We start from the raw sequence: 20000 nt of genomic DNA, 5'->3' as shown, positions 1-20000 counted from the left end.
AACCAATTGGTCACCTAGCAACGGGACCTACAGTTTATTGTGGGATCCGAACCACACTCTATATCGAGAAATGAATTTCTATCACCAGAAATAAATTCCTCTGATTCCGCGTTGGCAGAGCATGGAATCAAACTTCGGACCACTGGATTGGCAGCCGAGCTCGAAAACCACTCGTCCGGCGTTGAACTTTACAGGAACCAAAAAAATTACATTCTATGAAACTTAAAATCAGAAACAAAACTGTTTTCTAAGAAATAAAGCAACAGTGCTTAGCATTTTGAAGTTTCTTAGAAGGGAGTGTACAGTCCACAGAAGACTATCAGCTACTGGCCACCCCTGGGTCCTCAGCTGAAATAATACAGCAGATTAAAACATCACCTTGCATGTATATGCATCGCATAACCTTATGTGAGAGTGTCTGTATGTATGAAACTACTGAACTAGGCTAAGATTCTGTTTATGCACTTATCAAACTAGTGGTCACACAAATAATAAGAATGCATAAATACCTGTAAATATGTTACAAACAGAATTATCTTTCTGCTCAAGACATTGTCAACATACATGGAAGAAACCTGATAAATGACCTTGGTCATAGTACAGTATAGCGTGATGACCTCAACCCAAATGTGGGAAAAATGTCATCCTATACTATGCCAAAATAAAAAGGATGATTATAAACATGGTATGCTTTGGGTATGTTATCTCTGGCCCATCGTTTCACTGGACAAATGAAATGATGGATCATAGACAAGATGTCCAAATTTCTTTTAAGATAGACAGGGTTGAAATGAGAGGAAGAACACTCCACACTCCAGAATAAGCAATAGATAAGCTCAACCCTGACTTAGCTAATAAAAGGTAAAGTAAAATATGACATACAGTCAAACCACTTTCTCCAATTCAAGTGGCAACCCACAGCTTCTGATTAACTATGATAACAAGGAGGGGTAGATGGGACTGGTTGTTTGTCCTGTTTCCCTCACATCTACTTCTTCCTCTAAAGTATTTCCAGAAATTCTGTGAATGTATAACTGTAGAATGAAACAATGATAATTCACCACATGTTTACTATCTGCTCAATCTATAATCATGCAAAAGAGTTAGGTCTTCAGCTCCACCCCATATATGTCAAAGAACGCTAGATGTTTTGTTATTTACCTGTTACTTTGCTCATTGTACCACATTTCACTGTTTCTTAGCTTATAGAATCAATTCATATAATGCCTGGAATTTAGGATTGCGAGGCTTATTTGAGGAATTTCCTTATTTTACAATAAAAAGCTTTGTAAGAGGTATAAATAATACAGTTAGCATAAAGCACAATAGATAAAACAATTGTTATGCTCTGTATTCCTAGCACCTGGTTAAGTCTGTTAATTTTGTTGAGTATTCAAAGATTTTCTCCTATTTTCAAATATAACTAGATATGTAACCCATTTAGGCAAAAGATAAAATATGAAATATAAATATAAACTACCTATGATCCAAAATAACAAATTAGAAATATGTAGTACTGCATCTTTCAATAAATTCTGGCTAAGCCCTAAGGATAAGGAGTATTCATTTTCACTAAAACAGGGCTCAATATGTCAGTCTATAAATCGTTGACAAAATCCCAGTTCAGCCAAATTGTACAACAAATTGTTGCACAAATAGGAACAGTTGCTTGTACAGCCCCGTGATTACACTGTAGCAAGATTCTACAGATTTACAATTATATGCCAAAGGAATAACTTGCCAGGCTTTAAAGAGTCACAAGAATGATCTTACACTAACATGACTGCAGAAAACTTTCTCTCTCCAAGTACTATGTAAGAGATTCTTGAATAACAGCTTCTTTTTCTCACAATGCAGCATATAAACAGTGATCAATTTTCTTTCAATTTCTTTTTGTGATTCATGCTTCCTGAGAAGACATACCGGTAATTCCCAAGTTCACTTCTCATTTGCACTTATGTACAAACACATAAACAAGCTAATGCAATGCACACTTGACTGAATGAAGTCTATCTTCATTATTCAAAGTTACAAACTCTGCTCTACCTATATCAAGCACCTTCAACCTTGTTGGTTTGTTGTGTTGTTGTGTTGTTAGGTTGTGGCTCTTGGTTGTGTTGTTGTTAGGTTGTGGCTCTTGGTTGTGTTGTTGTTAAGTTGTGGGGTTGTGGTCCTTGGTTGTGGGGTTGAGGTTCTTGGTTGTTGTTAGTGTCTCAGCGACCTTGACCAGCAGACAGCACAGCATAGTCCGGAGTATCTGGAGTTGGGTAAGTACATGTGTTTGTGTTTTTTTGTTCTGTGTGTAGGTATAGGTCAATTGTCCTGCGTGCATTCTATAGTGTAAAGAGGAAAGTGTGACTGAGGGCGAGTTTGGCAACTGGACTGATTAAGTTTATGTAGGGGAGATTTGCCCGCTTGCTTTTAAGCTTGTTATCCTACCACATTATTTTTGGTGCCCGAACAGGGACTGTTGGTGCGGCAGCTGCAGGACAATTGGGGTAGTGAGTTGTGTGATTGGTGGAGAAAGTGAGGATGGAAGAGTTGAAGGAGTTGCAGAGGCTGAAGGAGGAGTTGCGGTTGGCAAGGGAAGCTAAGGAAAGATTGGAAGTAGAGAATATAAGGTTAAGGGTAGAGTGTGAGGAGCTGAAGAGCGAGTCAGAGGAAATGAGAGGAATGCTAAGGAGTGCGAACATGGAAAGGAAAGAAGAGGTGAAAGGAGCGGAAGAGAGAATGGTTGAGAAAATAGACGAAAATTTTGGGGTAATGATGAATGCAGTGCGAGAGATGATGCAGGAAATGATGAAGGGATTCAAGGGAGAAGGAGCAGTAGGAGGTAGGCCTACTGGGTCTTGTGATGGGCCAGGAGTGGTAAAGAAAGTGGAAGAGAGTACGGGTGACAAAGGTGATTTGGTTGTGATAGGTAAGGGAAAGAAGGGGAAGACACAGGATAAGGATAAACCTGAGGACAAGAATAAGAAGGGGGCTGAGGAATAGAAGACTAAGCGAAATAAGGTTAGTAAGGGTGATGGACAGGATGAGACTAGGACTGAATACATTGGGGAAAGGGCTGAGTGATTTAGATAGTGGTGAGTGGAAACAGGTGGGTAGAAAGAAGAAGGGTAAGAAGAGTGTAGTCCAGAGTATGGGCGTGAGTATGAAAGTGGATTCGCTGTATTCGGAACAGGGAAAGAAGGGTCAGAATGGAAGTAGCGAAAGTGAGAGTAAGAGTGAGCAGGAAGTACGAGAGGCTTTGTATATGAGAGGTACCCTGATGTGCACAATACGAGAAATATGGTAGTAGGGACATAGGGGACTTTTTTAAGGAATATGAGAAGTATTGTGAGGCTAAGTATGGGGATAACAAGAGAGTCTGGGCAAGAGAGTTAGGTAGCTTTTTGACGGGATTTTGTAAAGTACGTATGGGGTAATGATGAGTGTAGGGAATGTGCCGTAGGCGAGTGTGAAAGCCAGGATTGTAGAACAGGCAAAGAGGATAAAGAGTAGCATTAGATATAGGAGAAAGCATGATTTTGAAGAGGCAAGAATGAATGTTGGTGGGTCACCGTCGATTTATGTGTGTAGGTTAGAAACATTAGCTAGGAAAAAGTTTGGGGACGAAGGGATAAATGAGTGTAGAGTTATTGCGAAAGTTGTTGGCGACTGAACCAGAGGGAGTATACGAGTCTATGAATCTGAAACCTAAAGAGAAAATGAGATGGATGAATGAAAGGTTAACGTGGAATGACATTTTAGAAATAGTAGAAGATTATGAGCGAGATAGGTGTATGAAAGAGAGTAGAAATGTTAGTGTTAGGACTGAAGTAGCTGAGGTTGTACCAGAGTTTAAAAGCTATAAGGGAGGAAGTTTTGGAAGGGCTGAGGCGAATGGCTGAGCGAGTGTTTGATAGGAGCATTAGGGCAAGTAACGTGAGTGTAGTTAGCCCTAAAAGAGATAGGAGTGCGAGTGTTGGAAGAGTAGGGTCTGTTAGTTGTGAGCGAGAGCAGCAGTGTTACAGATATGGTAAACCAGGACACAGGAAGAATGAATATCGGTGGGCGTTAGGAGCGTGCTTTGGGTGTGGGCAAACGGGGCATTTAGTGAGCGAGTGTAAGAAAGATAGGGATATTAAGTGTTACGGGTGTGAACAAGTAGGGCACATAGCTATGGCAGTTTTTGGAAACATTCATTAAAAATAAGGTTTCTTATGGCGCCACATTCGGTTATTGGTGCCATAAGCCACCTGTCTACTATGGCACGGCCATCATGTTGGGGTTACGCGGCCATTTTAGCTTATCAGTTCATTATATCCGCTTATAGGCATATTTCTTCGCTTATCGGAGCATTTCTTCACTTATCGGTGCCATAGTCTTTATTTTCGCCACAAGAGAACTACCGTTCTCTACCATATTGACAGGAACTAGTTTCTATGGTGCACATTAACTTTTAAACGCCGACTGGACGTATTTTACGTAGACATTTTTTGTCTCTCGGGTGCCGACTGGACGTATTTTACGTCGACATACAAAAGTTTTTTTAAAAATTCGCGGAAAAATACTTATAGGCCTGTCAGCCGAAAACTCTTGAATCACATGCCTTGGGGGATGCTGGGAGTTCACGGATCAAGGTGTTGTTTTGTTTACAATAGTTACGCAGGTGCACAAGTGCGAATTTCTTTCTTGCCGCACTAAAAAGTATCAGTGACACATCTCGGAAAAAATTTCGTCACTTTGACATAATTTTTGTACCATTTTAAATTAGCCGTTACATGGATTATTATACATGAAAATGAAACTTTGACTCGACCGAAATGGTCGAAAAATGACAATTTGTCGAAGATTGCATTTTTCCTAACTATACAAACCTGAGGTCCTTTAACAATAGGAAGTAGCTAGCGGCAGCTGGAACGGTCGTAAGCTTCGAACAAGGGGAGAACGGTAGTTAACTGCTTGTCCGACAGTCAACAAATCACTTTTGCTTTTGGCCCATGCAAAATACGCAGAGTGAGGGGTGGCATGAGGAGGGACTATATGTAAAGGACCTCAGGTTTGTATAGTTAGGAAAAATGCAATTTTCGACAAATTGTCATTTGTTCCGATACGTAATACAAACCATCGGTCCTTTAACAATAGGAAGACTCACTTCTTGGTGGGAGGAATCTGAGTCTTTTGATGAACAGACTGGTGTTCGTCCATCCCTGGAATGCCTCCCTGGTCGTAAGAGCGAGGGAGGGATCCAAGCCTCTGTCCGATTGATCGGGGTGTGCACCGCAGGATCAATGGTCAGACCTCTGGGCCGAGTACTAAGAGAGAGGCAAGCGTATCTCTTCGTACCAGCAAGCAAGAACTTGTTCCTGTTTGCAAGAGGCAACATAAAGTATGGGTTGTCTCAAGCTGGCATCCACTTCCTCCCCCTTGTTGGAGGAAGTGGTGGATATACGCTCCTATCCCTAGTGAAAGAGATAGGATGGGGCTCTGTTGAGTAGCTCACCTGCATCTTGTCCTTATCCAGCAGGGTGACGACCGTGTCCCTCTAACCACAGGTAGAGGGGAAGAAAAAGATGGGAAGAGGAGCCAGTCACACTCTCATTCACTCATCCATTCTTACGGTCACACCAGGACTCGAATGCTGTTCAGCCTGCGAGGGTCTGGGTTCGCTACACAATGTGTTGAGCAGCCACCACGGGTCCCAAGGAAAAAGATCCAAGGACCTGTGGGCAATATCCCGAAGGTAGAAGGAAGGGCATGTGGTCTGGTTGGACCAGACCCCTGCCTTCAGTACCTGCGCCACGGAGAAGTTCTTGCGGACAAGGCAGTATCTCCTTCGCATCGAAGGCGGTGAAGTCCATTAGGGAGGGGATTGTGAACGACTCGAACCAATCGTCAGGGACCGAAGGGTTCTGAGTCTTCGCTACGAAGTTCGGTACGAAATCGAGCGTCACGGATCCCCATCCCCTGGATGCTTGACTTCGCAGGAGAAGTCATGCAGTTCCTCAGAGGAAAAGAAGGAAATAGTCGCATGACCTATCCCTCTTCTCTACTTCGGTGATGTCCAGTACCCTTACTGGTCTGTCCGTTTGCCACGAAGTCTCTCGCATCCTCCTATCCCCATGCAGCGAAGTTCTCGGTAGTGGATAGGACACCGACACTCCATGGTGGGTGTCGATGGTATGGGTACTGTGACAAGCTATTAAAACGAAGTAATGATTACTCTGTAACAACCGAACTAAGTCAACAGCGTAGTTCGTAACTGACTCGGGCGCTCTGACAGCTGCCGACTGACTGCGTTCGGTAAGAGGCAAGTTGTCCAAGCATCCGAGTAAGTCACGTGACCTTCGCCTTTAAAGGGTTATGCCGAGAGACCAAACAAATAATGTATTTGTTTGTCACCAATGCCGGACAGCGAGGTGATGATTCTCTTAAGGCATGTGCCCAACAGGCGAAAGTCAATTGCCTTCAGAGACCGAGGTCCCTGAAGGCAAAACATCTCATGGTTGTTGAATCTCAGCTAAGGAGAAACAACACTATGTACCGTTGAAGACGAAGGTAGATATTGAATGCAACCTACGTCTTCACAGACGAATCGAGAGAAGGATTCTCAAGATTCATAACCTGTGCTTACAAATGACTGAAAACGCTAACCGCTATTTCATTGCTGTCCGGTGAGAAGTCGTAGTTTGCAATGAAAGCGGCGTTCTTCAGTAATGAAAACACAGGGGAAAGCCGCCTGAAGAACTGCTTCTCATGGGCTGAACATTTGGAAGTAGAGCTGTCAGGTCGCAGAGTAGGCGATGTCTTCTGACACATCTTGTAATTCGGGTTGAACAATGAACAATTGTACACCTACAAATACGAGATATTTTGAAGACAAACTCAGATGTCTGCAAAATCATTCGCATTAGCGCAGTTGGCGATACAGCGGGGAGACTTGTACAGACTTCTGTTACCGTGCGGTAAACAGAAAGATGAAAGAGTCCAAGAGATATCTCTGTTGAAAATTCTCGCAATGTCGAAGGCGATGGAATCTAGCGTCACAGCAGTAGATGGTCCTTCATTATTGCGAGAATCCCCGTTAATCAGAGACCTAAGTCCATGATTGTTGGGCAGAGATACGGTTCGGTAGTCAATCAAACCAGGGGAGAGAGAGACATAACTGACCGTGCATCTCGGAGGCCCAGCTGATACTGAGCTGCTGTCAGGCAGTTCAATACGCAGTAGTTGAGCCTGAGCTCTCGCCGACTCGTCATCCTGAGTTTGCCAGGTAAAATCCATTATTCCACGAAGGAATGCGTTCGGCTAGAACTACCGAGCATAAAAGATATGCTCGAGCAATTATATTTAGGCGAAACGAATTTTGGTAAATATAAAAGTTGAAATGGTGTTGTCGTGACAAAACCATAAGTATATAAAATTGAAACTGAAAACTCCTGGGAGGTTGCAGGCAACCCCGAGTTGCAGTTCAATTAGAATACTTCTCTTCTAAGTCGCAATCCGTAGATAAACTAGGATATGCGCCTACCCCTCGGACAATTCACTGCTTAGTAGAATCATGTCGCGATGTTAATATACGTAGTATATTTGTAGGATTCTGAACAACGATCTCCATCCTAAATTCTTTCCTTCAAGAAAACAAAATAAGGATTGGAGATCGACCACCTTCGATCTCTATCAAAGAGTGAAGGAGAAGTCTTCCTCGAAGGAAAGCTTCAATGGTGAACAGAATACTAAGACGATAGTTCAAGCCAAACTGGATATTCCCGTCCGATCTTCTCTATTCCAGGTTGGTCGCCTACTGTAAGATAGTTTCTTTCAGCAGCAGTCTTCTTCCCAATGCTAGAAATTCCAGGAATTCGAGCATAGGCGAGGTTCCCGATTATCGTGTAACATATCGGGGATTCTCGTCTCGCTCACTTTAGACCGTGGTCTCGCCTAAGTGTTTGGAGATCGTAAAAAACTTGAACACTCTGAATGCGCTAGAAATTCCGTAGAATTCTAAGCAGTCTGCGAAACCCCCCACCGAATTCGTCAAACGATATCGGCTGGTGGTCCTCTCGATTCCCGTAGAAATCGAGAATGGGGCAGGATCCCTCCTCAACGACCGGGCTTACGTCAGGTAGGACCCGAAGGTCCCCCCGGTAGCGCAGTCCCGAACGTGGGATCCTACAGAGAAATCTCTGTAGGATCCCTCCCCTTTCCCTCGTAGCCGTAAGGAGAGAGGGAATGGGGGAGGAATTGGATACTCGCTCGCCTTCCCAGTGGAACTAGCAGTTGGAGAAGAATAGGAGCAGCCATCGCCTTGCGGCGATGGCCTCTCAGAGTCTGGGAAAACGTATCGTCAGGAGAAAACGTTTTCCCGCGGAGGGTTACGAACTCTCACTGTAGGTAAGGGTCTGCCGCCACTGTGAACGTCGTCTGGGTGGGGCTGATCGACACCTGACAGGAGAGAGCCGATACCGTCCTCCGACTCATTCCAGTCCTCGTCAGGAGGACCGAAGGAGTATTTAAATACGGTGTCCGAAGACACATAGAAACGCCGCTGTCGCAGTAGAGGAGGTGGAAGTAGCTTGATCGACCGGCCAGAACTGAGAGAGCCTTCTTGTCCGGAGACGAGAGACTCTGGTTCGAGACAGAATTGGCAAGCTCCGATCGCGGCAGACCCACCGTCGGTTTGGGTTCCCTCTCGGGCCCCAAAACGACTCGAGCAGAGACGTGGGCTCTGCTGGTGGGAGCGGCAATCCTTCCGCAAGGTCATTATGCTGACGAATCAGCTTAATGACTTCTGCAAATTCCTCTGTATCTCGGGAGTTACCGCGTCTTGCGGAGTAGGACCGTCCAGTCCCTCCAACAAGAACAGATCCCGAGATACTCCTCCTTCAGAAGGAGGAACAGCGGCAGACCCCTGACGGTCGCCTCCAGCTACTTGCGCGTATGTCCTGGTCGGTCCTAGAACCGTGCCTGGTCCATACGGCGTCATAGCGGGATCGCGAGCGGCGCACCTCTCGCGATCACTCATAGGTACCTCGCTCCTCCCGGTGTAGCCCGAGGAGGTTGAAGGTACAGGAGAGGCAGACCTGACGCTCCCCCACCCCCTAGCTCGCTGGCAGGACCAGCGTGCTTGGAGGGCATGCCTGCTGATCGTCAACCCGCGGTGGCGATCGAGCAGCAGGCCTAGCCTTGCCGCTCGTCCTGGGGCGAGAGCTCGGCTGAGAACGTCGACGCTGATCTCTAGCGTCAGGCGAGCTGTTGCTGGTTACCATCTCCGCCCGGTCCCGATGGGAGCGGCGTCAGGTGACCTGCTAGGTTCGCTGTCGCGGTGAGACCGGCGAGCGTCCTCTCGGCGCGTCGAGCCGCTGGTACCAGCCGTGGCTGGTACCGACGGCCGCGGGGCCCCCTTCCTCGCCTCAACTCGTGGCTGGTCAGCGACCGTCACGTCAACCCGAGCAGCCAGCTGGTCGCTGCGAGAGCGTCCACTGGCCTGGCGAGAGTCGTCAGCACGCTCTCGCCAGTCTTCTGCTCTGCGCTTCGGTCTTGACGGCGAGCGAGCTCGGGTGTCAAGACTTTGGCTGGACGGTCTCGACCCGCGGGAGACCGGACCGTCCACTCGGTACTTCTCGCTAACGAGAAGCCGAGGCGGATCCTGGTTTAGGGCAGAACCGCTAGAACCAGGCGAGGAAGTTGCCAGCCGAAGCTGGTACTCCCTCTGGTCCCCGTCTTCTTCTCCTTGGAGAAGAAGAGACGGGCCCTGTTCCCGAGGGAGCAGGAGGACCAGCAGAAGAGCTCCCCGAATCGCCGGAGCGAGACGGGCCCTTAGAAGGTCCCGAAGGAGCCTTCTTAGGGGGAAAACCCGGGTTACCAGCTGGTCATGCAAGAGCGGCCGCTGGCCTGGCGAGAGTCACCTGAGAGGCTCTCACCAGCCTTCTGCTCCGTGCCGCGTCTTGGCGCCGAGCGAACTCTGGCGCCGAAACTTGGCTGCACGGTCTCCCGAGGGAGAACGTACACTCGGGATCTCTCGCGAACGAGAGACCGAGCCGGAACCTGGCGTAGCGGCATCGCCGCTAGCACCAGGCGAGGAAGTACCAGAGCTACCGATACTCCTCTGCGGTCCCCACGTCTATCTCTTCCTTACGGAAGGGGAGACGGGCCCCGCTCCCAAAGGAGGCAGGAGGGGACCAGGGCAGGAAGGACCCCCCGTCCCACCGGGGTTGGGACGGGCCCTTAGAAGTTCCCGAAGGAGGCTTCTTAGGGGGGAAGGCAGCCTTCTTCTTCTTCGGCTTATGGGCCTTAGAAGTCGAAGGGGAAGAGGCAGCAGCAGACGATGAAGACGAAGATGACACCTTCCTCTTCTTCCTCTTCCTCGTCAGCTCACGCAGGACAGTCGTCAGGTCCTCCATCCAGGCCGGAGCCGGGCTATTGCCGAAGCAACACGGCCCGACTGCACCTGTCCGGAAGGACCTGGGACTGGGGAAGACACACCGTGGGCAGGACCAGCATGGACAGGCTCAGGAACCAGGAGCGACAGGAACAGCAACCAGCTCAGGAGCGGCAGGAACAGCGGCAGCGGTAGACCCAGAAGGGACAGCCAAGCCAACAGCGGGAATCACATCAGCGGCAGGTACGGCAGGCCCAGCGATCGCCTCGTAGAATCATCGGCAGCCAGCGGAACCTGGGTACTGGCGGCCGGTCCAGGGGCGAGCTGCTGGAACAGCGGAAGTCTGGGGCAGGCAACACGAAGAAAACAGGCGGCGGCGGCAACCCCCCCTCGGTACGGCGGCGGCCCTAGTAGCGGCAGACGGCGTCACCGACACAGCATGGGGAGTGTAGACCAGAAGGGGGGGGGAGCAGCATAAGCGGCCGTGGTAGTAGTGGAGACCGCCCCAGACCTCGCTAGACGCTGCAGCAGTCCGTGGATGCTAGGCACGCCCTGCCGCCGCGGTGGTCCATACCTGTCCAAGGTCGTCTCCCACGGATGTAGCACCTGCGGTAGCATAGATAGATTAGTAAGAGGGGTTCCCTCACGCACGGGGGGAAGACATGCCCCCCCCCCCCCGAACGCAAGGAAGACCCCAAATACAAAATACAACGAAGAAGCTGAGCGGGGGGCAGGAAGGAAGACGAAGAATCGGATACCAAGGGAGTCGCGGGAGAGCTTTCCGACGACTTCCTGGCAGACCTTCGCTTCCCCCACCCCCGCACAGCAGTGAAAAGTAATATGAAAATGAAACAGAATACTGCCCTTGCGATTCACTTCATAGAACTTAAAGGGGAAAAGATCAATTCCCGGGTAAGAACGGAAACTTGATCCAAATAATATGATGCTATCATAAAATATATATGAAAATGAAACAGAATACTGCACTTGCGATTTCACTTTCACAGAAAATAATCGTAAGGATCAATTCCCGGGTAAGAGCGAAAATTGATCCAAATTAAATTTTATGCAAATAAATAAATGAAAATGAAAAGAATACTGTATTGCGAATCCACTTTCATTGCATTTTATCATACAAAATAAAAGACTCGTGCCGAGCGCAATCACGCTCTCGGTAACGAACGCACAGGGCAAAAATATAATGAAAAAAGTACTTACATTTTTCAATTACACACTTTCGCCCAAAATACATGACTCGGCGCGAGCGCGCCCGCCCTCGGCACCGAGACATAATTCAAGGGTTCAATTCATGAAAAGAGAGGAAATCGCCGCATCTACGGCGATAGCTTCATGTTGGTTCATAATTAAGTAATGAAAATGAAAACAGTGTACTTACAGTTTCATTTTCAAGTCAAACAAAACCATTAGTAGAAAACAACCAATCTTAAAACAAAGCATACGAAACGATGAAGGCGGGCAGAGAAGCGATGAAACGAACACGTCCTTCACACCCGCGGCCGAAAGCAAAAGTGATTTGTTTACCTCCCAGTCGCGCGGCGCGCGACTGTCGGACAAGCAGTTAACTACCGTTCTCCCCTTGTTCGAAGCTTACGACCGTTCCAGCTGCCGCTAGCTACTTCCTATTGTTAAAGGACCGATGGTTTGTATTACGTATCGGAACAAACGCAATTGTAAGCTAAAACTCTTATATTTTAGTAATATTCAATCATTTACCTTCATTTTGCAACAAATTGGAAGTCTCTAGCACAATATTTCGATTTATGGTGAATTTATGAAAAAACTTTTTCCTTACGTCCGCGCGGTAACTCTTCCGAAAAAAATCATACATGCGATTGTGGTAATGTTTGCACCATTTTAAAATTAGCCGTTGCATAAAGTTTTATATATGGAAATGTGTGCAATTTCATGCACAATACAACTAAAAACAATCCATGGTTCTAGCTTTTATCAGTTTTGAAATATTTTCATATAAATAGATAGTGACAAATTTTCAACCTTCCGTCAACTTTGACTCTACCGAAATGGTCGAAAAACGCAATTGTAAGCTAAAACTCTTATATTCTAGTAATATTCAATTATTTACCTTCATTTTGCAACAAACTGGAAGTCTCTAGCAAAATATTTTGATTTATGGTGAATTTATGAAAAGAATAAAATTTTCTTTACGTCCGCGCGGTAACTCCTCCAAAAAAAAATCATACGTGTGATTGTGATAATGTTTGCACTATTTTAAATTAGCCGTTACATAAAGTTTTACATATGAAAATGTGCGCAATTTCATGTAGAATACAATTAAAAATCATTGAAAGTTATAGCTTTTCTCATTTTCGAAATATTTGCATATAAATCATGATAAATGGAAAAAAACCCACGTTCAGTCAACTTTGACTCTACCGAAATGGTCAAAAAACGCAATTGTAAGCTAAATCTCTTAGTCTAGTAATATTCAGTCATTTATCTTCATCTTGAAACAAATTTGAAGTCTCTAGCACAATATTTAGATTTATGGTGAATTAAAAAAAAAACTTTCCTTCCCTCCGCGCACGGATTCTCCGCCGCAAATCTCCGAAATGCGAACGTCGCATTCTCGGAATATTTGCTCAGTTTCATATTAGGCATTTCATAGAGTTTTTATATGAATATGTGCTCAATTTCATTAGAATATAACGAAAAATATTTGAAGGTTGTAGATTTTCCAATTACCGAAATAATTGCATATAAAATAATATTTTAAAAATTTGACATTCGGTCAACTTTAACTCATCAGATATGGTCGAAAACTGCAATTGTAAGCTAATACTCTTACAGTATAGTAATATTCAATCATTTGTCTTCATTTTGAAAGAAATTGGAAGTCTCTAGGACAATATTTAGATTTATGGTGAATTTTTTGAAAAAAATATTTGTTTACGTCCGCGCTTTACGAATTCATGCATTATTTAGTGATAATATTTTCTCTGTGTTGCTTTTATCGTTTTACAATGTGTTGTATACCAAAATGATCGCAATTTAGTGTACATTACAACGAAAAAAATTAACTCGTTACCTTTAACCATTTTGCGCATATCGCGATTTGAATACAATTATATATGAAATTTTGTTTTCGCGCTATCATATATCGCATTATTTATATATGATAATGATATTTTTTTTTCATTTCTGATGGTTGCATACTAAACTTCAGGCAATGACAAAAAAAGGAGCCAAAAATGAACTCTTAATCTTGAAAACTAAGCGCGCTGTGATTTTTTGAAACAAATATTTTTTCCACTTCCGCGCTCACTCCGAAACCGCCTCGGCACATGGAAGACGATTTTTAACCCTTAAACGCCGACTGGACGTATTTTACGTAGACATTTTTTGTCTCTCGGGTGCCGACTGGACGTATTTTACATCGACATACAAAAGTTTTTTTAAAAATTCGCGGAAAAATACTTTTAGGCCTACCAGCAGAAAACTCTTGAATCACGCGCCTTGGGGGATGCTAGGAGTTCACGGATTAAGGTGTTGTTTTGTTTACAATCGTTACGCAGGCGCGCAAGCGCGAATTTCTTTCTTGCCACACTAAAAAGTATCTGTGACACATCTCTGAAATTATTTCGTCACTTTGACATAATTTTTGTACCATTTTAAATTAGCCGTTACATAAAGTATTATATATGAAAATGTGTGCATTTTTATGTAGAATACAACCAAAAAATACTCATGATTGTAGCTTTTATCAGTTTTGAGATATTTTCATATAAATAACGATAAGTGCCAAAATTTCAACCTTCGGTCAACTTTGACTCTACCGAAATGGTCAAAAAACGCAATTGTAAGCTAAAACTCTTATATTTTAGTAATATTCAATCATTTACCTTCATTTTGCAACTAATTGGATGTCTCTAGCACAATATTTCGATTTATGGTGAATTTGTGAAAAAAATATTTTCCTTACGTCCGCGCAGTAACTCTTCCGAAAAAAATCATACATGCGATTGTGGTAATGTTTGCACAATTTTAAATTAGCCGTTACATAAAGTTTTATATATGAAAATGTGCGCAATTTCATGCACAATACAACTAAAAACAACCCATGGTTGTAGCTTTTATCAATTTTGAAATATTTTCATATAAAAAATGATAAGTGACAAATTTTCAACCTTCGGTCAACTTTGACTCTACCGAAATGGTCGAAAAACGCAATTGTAAGCTAAAACGCTTATATTCTAGTAATATTCAAGCATTTACCTTTGATTTTGCAACAAATTGGAAGTCTCTAGCACAATATTTTGATTTATGGTGAATTTATGAAAAAAATAACATTTTCTTTACGTCCGCGCGGTAACTCTTCCGAAAAAATCATACGTGCGATTGTGGTAATGTTTGTACCATTTTAAATTAGCCGTTACATAAAGTTTTATCATGAAAATGTGCGCAATTTCATGTAGAATACAACAAAAATTAATTAAAGGCTGTAGCTTTTCTCATTTTTGAAATATTTGCATATAAATCACGATAAATAGAAAAAATACACATTCGGTCAACTTTGACTCTACCCAAATGGTCGAAAAACGCAATTGTAAGCTAAAACTCTTACAGTCTAGTAATATTCAGTCATTTATCTTCATCTTGAAACAAATTCGAAGTCTCTAGCACAATATTTAGATTTATGGTGAATTAAAAAAAGAAAAAACTTTCCTTCTCCTCCGCGCGCCGATTCTCCGCCACAAATCTCCGAAATGCGTACGTTCCATTCTCGGAATATTTGCTCCATTTCATATTAGGCATTTCATAGAGTTTTATATATGAAAATGTGCGGAATTTCATGTAGAATAAAACGAAAAATATTTGAAGGTTGTAGATTTTCTTATTTCCGAAATAATTGCATATAAAAAATATATATAAAAAAATTTGACATTTGGTCAACTTCAATTTATCAGATATGGTCGAAAACGGCATTTGTAAGCTAATATTCTTACAGTATAGTAATATTCAATCATTTGTCTTCATTTTGAAAGAAATTGGAAGTCTCTAGGACAATATTTAGATTTATGGTGAATTTTAAAAAAAAATATTTGTTTACGTCCGTGCGTTACGAATTCATGCATTATTTTGTGATAATATTTTCTCTGTGTTGCTTTTATCGTTTTACAATGTGTTATATACCAAAATGATTGCAATTTAGTGTACATTACAACGAAAAAAAAGTAACTTGTTACCTTTAACCGTTTCGCGCACAGAGCGATTTAAATACAATTATATATGAAATTTCGTTTTTGCGCTATCATATATCGCATTATTTAAATATGATAATGATAATTTTTTTCATTTCTGATGGTTGCATACTAAACTTCAGTCAATGACAAAAAAAAAAAGGAGCCAAAAATGAACTCTTAATCTTGAAATCTAAGCGCGCTGTGATTTTTCAAAAAAATATTTTTTCCGCTTCCGCGCTCACTCTGAAACACCTCCGGCAAACGGGAGACATTTTTTTTTTACTGCTTCGGCGTTTAAGGGTTAATATACCCCTTCAGCGTTTAAGGGTTATGACCAGTATGATGCATAAGTGTCATAAGATTTTTAAGTCTGGGCTTTGGTTATCAGCTTATTTTTTTGGTTATCAGTGCCATAGTGGATATTATGCACTATAAGAGAACGATACTTTTCGTGGTAGACTTGACTTTACTTGACCAGACAAGGACCTCATTGCTGCCTGGGTCAATCGCTCATGCGTTGAGGATAAACACCAAACAAGCCACAGCAAGCAGCTTGAGAAAGCGTTACTTTTTTAATCTCTTTTTAAGCCCCCTTGCAAGCAGGTCGTTGTCGCAGCGCTCTCGAATTTATTAGTCGTGGCTCCCATAAAGAATCTCTGTGCATCTGGAGATGGTAGTAGTAAGAAGAGGAAGTCGATCTCCATGGAAACTAAATTGGAAATCATTAAGCGTACTGAAAAAGGTGAGATTTTATATTTTTCTTAAGGGATGTTGACGAAGGAAAAATCTATTTCTGGGCAAGGGCCCGTGTCGCCCAGTGAAATGTCCTTTTAGCACACATTTCTAAGGTAAATATAACTAACATTACCAGAGAAAAAACTAAAATGGAATGTCAGAGTATTCTGATTCGCTCACCTTATATAAAAAGGTGTCGGTACGGTTTCTGGGGCGAGTGAAACCACTACCACGGGTCTCTTACCATTTAGATCCATCCTTCTACAAAATCCCCCTACTAGAGAGGGCCGACACACGGCCTACACCAGCAACTACTACTACTAGCGCTCCCGACGCCATCACGAGTGCCTCTAGTGGTCATCCCTGGAGTTAGGTGTCAAGCTTGGGCCCAAGGGTGGGTGTAAGAAGGGTGGGATTTCATTGGGCGACACGGGCCCTTGCCCAGAAATAGATTTTTCCTTCGTCAAAATCCCTTTTCTAGGCTCAGCCCATGTCGCTTCGTGAAATAGTACCAGAGAAATGGCCACAAGCTTGAAATAAGAAATAAATTGAGTAAGGGAATAAAAGAAAAAACAATTTCCTTTAAAGTACTATAATGTAGAACTTATTACTACAAAGATTATAATACATACTTGAAATTAATTATGCCAACTTACAATAACCTTAAAACTATATAATACAATAGGTTATATACAAAAAAAAATAAGGAAAACATCACAATAAGTGCCCTTTTTGGCAGCTAAGGCTAAAAACGGGATGAGTACCTGGTGGCAGGATCACAGGAAGAATGTCAGTGAGGCAGGTAGAAAGGAGATCTGGATCTATACTAAACTACTTAGGCAGTGTCAGGAGAAACTGTGTTTCCCGCTGCCACTGCTGGAAATTTAAGAGCTTCTAAGGATTTAAGGTAGTGGCGTTTAAATACTGTCGGGCGATTTCCAGCCTGTATACTTTTTTAGATCATCAAAATTCATATGTTGGAAATAGTTGATCGAGGTGGCTACTGCCCTAATGTCATGGACTTTGGGGAATGAATTTGGGTTGGCTTGCTTAATAAAGTACAGGCTCTGTTGCCTAATACCTTTTAAAGAAATAGTGCCACCTTTTTCTCTCATAAATAAAAGGCCAGAGGAACTCATGGTTGTCCTGGACAGATATGCTCGTAAGGCTGTAACTGGACATAAAGAGGGGTCTTGAGGAGGAGGGAGGATCTTCCAAGGGGCCCACCTCATTGAAGGGTCCTCGTTTTTGGCTAAAAATTGATGATCTGGAGAGAGAAGAACTTCTCCTGATGGGAGAAATTCTATATGACCCAAGTCTCTAGACAGAGCCGACAGTTCAGATACCCTGGCTCCTGAGGCTAGACTTAAAAGAAATAAAGTTTTCCTTAGGAGGGGTAAGTAACCCCATGAATTGTTATCAGTATCTGAGGCCAGTTTGAGAACATCATTTAGGAACCATGACACTGAGCTAGGTCTCTCTGTTGGTCTGAGCCTAGCACAAGCTCTAGGAATACGTAGAAGAAAAATAAGAGTCTGTTAGATTTATTTTAAAGTCGTACTGGAATATTTTCTTTAAAGCAGACTTAGTGGTAGTAATAGTACTGGCTGCTAAGCCTTTTTCAAATAAAGATCTGAAGAAGGAAATAGCCAGGTTGGTAGTCATGGTTTGAGATTCGGTTCCCCTCAGAAATTTGGCTAATTTCTTAACGGCTGAGTCATACTGACGAAGGGTCGATTCTCTTTTATCCGATTCTAGGAATAGGATGTTTTGAGGATCAATATCTGCATCCCTTTTAGCCGTGAACTTCATGAAGTCCATAAAGTTAGGGTTTTGAGAATTCCTGAGGAAGCGAACACAGTCTTCATTTGCACTACTTGAGATAGCCTGGGATTGGGAATCTGTTGAGGTCGGAGACCCAATTCCAGCAGGAGTGGGAACCAGTTGCTCTTGGGCCAATTGGGGGCTACTAAGGCAACTTGTCCCTTGAAAGTCCTGAGTTTGTTCAGAACTTTCAGAAGAAGATTCACTGGAGGAAAGATGTATACTTTCTTCCACTGATTCCAATCTATGGCCATGGCGTCCGTGGCATAAGCCAGAGGGTCCAGGTTGGGAGCCACATAGCAGGGAAGCTTGTGGTTCGACTCTGTGGCAAAAAGATCCACCTGGAGTCCTGGAACTCAGGCAGATCCACAGAAACGAACGCCTGTCCAGAGACCACTCCGAATCGAGAGGGACTGAGCGAGACAAGGCGTCTGCTATCACATTCTTCACTCCCGCTAGGTGAGTGAAGGACAGGTGCCATTTGTGCTTGGCTGCCAGAGAAAATATGGCTATCATGACATGGTTTACATGGCTTGATTTGGAGCCTCCTCTGTTGATGCAGTGTACTACTACTGCACTGTCTAATACCAGCTTGATGTGGGATCCCTTGGCTGGCAGAAGTCTCTTCAGAGTGAGGAATACCGCCATAGCTTCCAACACATTGATGTGGAGCTGACGGAATTGGAGGGACCAAGTCCCTTGTACTTTTTTGTACTGAGAGTATCCTCCCCAGCCGCTTAGTGAAGCATCCGTTTGGATAACTAATGCCGGAGGGGGAAACTGGAGAGGAATTGACTTGGATAAATTCTTGGCCTCCGCCCAGGGGCGGAGTCGTTTGCAAAGTATCGCCGGGATGGCTGACAATTTGTCCCGGGACTTGTTGTTTGCTCTTGAGCACCAGACGCGGTTTACGTCTTTCAGTCTTGCCTTCAGTAGAACGTCTGTTACTGAGGCAAACTGAAGAGAGCCTAGGATTCTTTCCTGGCTTCTCCTTGATGTCTGTTTGCACTTGTGAAATTGCTTGGTTGCTTTGGCTATTTCTTTCCTCTTGGACGCCGGAATTGATAGAGTGTGGGAGTTCAGATCCCACTGAATGCAGAGCCACTGAAAGCGAGAGTCCGGTGTTAGCCTGGACTTGGTCTTGTTTATCTGGAACCCCATTTGTTCCAGAAACTGTATTTCTGGGCTCAGTTTGTGTCGCCCTGTGAAATAATCCTTAAGTTCATTATTTCTAAGGTAAATAACCTAATAAATACCAGAGAAAAAATAAATTCAAGTAAGATGTCAGTGTAACTGGACTCGCTCACTCTATAAAAGAAGTGTCGGTATGGTAACGAGCTAGAGACCACTACCACGAGCCTTTGCATTTAGAACTTCCCACATCAAAATCCTCCACCTGAGAGAGCCGATCCAAAGGTGAATGCGTCTGCTACTACTACTAATACCCACGCCACACGAGCTGCAGCGCCTCTAGTGGTCATCCTTTTCTATTAGCTCGTTTGCGACACACGTGATTTTTTTCCTCTGTGTTGTTCTCGTTCTCTTGGATTTATTATTCATCATGGAACGTTCAGCTATTGCCGCAGCTAAGTTAAGTACCCGAAAGGTTTAGATTTCGTATTTTTGTCTTCCAGGGACCAGTAATTTCCATCTTTTAGGTTATATACGGTCACCCGGTTGACTCGTGGCGGCCATGGGCCCGCCTCGTGTTTGTTAAGATTTCCCAGTCCTCCATACTGGGACATCTTTTCTTTTCCTTTCATGGGTTCTTATCACGTGTTACTCTATTTATTTGCATCGTATTATAGGATTTAGGAATTCACCGCCCATACCTTTGATCACGCAGATATCTC

General features: G+C 43.7%; 1 protein-coding gene across 3 annotated transcripts in view; it reads right to left on the bottom strand.

Moving 5' to 3' along the window:
• LOC135198627 (TGF-beta-activated kinase 1 and MAP3K7-binding protein 1-like) overlaps positions 1-20000 on the bottom strand; it is a 479012-nt gene that overhangs the window by 241178 nt on the left and 217834 nt on the right. The gene's annotated exons all lie outside the window — the stretch shown is intronic.

This window comes from Macrobrachium nipponense, chromosome 22, assembly GCF_015104395.2.
Source record: "Macrobrachium nipponense isolate FS-2020 chromosome 22, ASM1510439v2, whole genome shotgun sequence".
Lineage (NCBI taxonomy): Eukaryota > Metazoa > Arthropoda > Malacostraca > Decapoda > Palaemonidae > Macrobrachium > Macrobrachium nipponense.
Note: the sequence above shows the minus strand (reverse complement) of the source record. Positions and strands in the feature narration are given on the sequence as shown.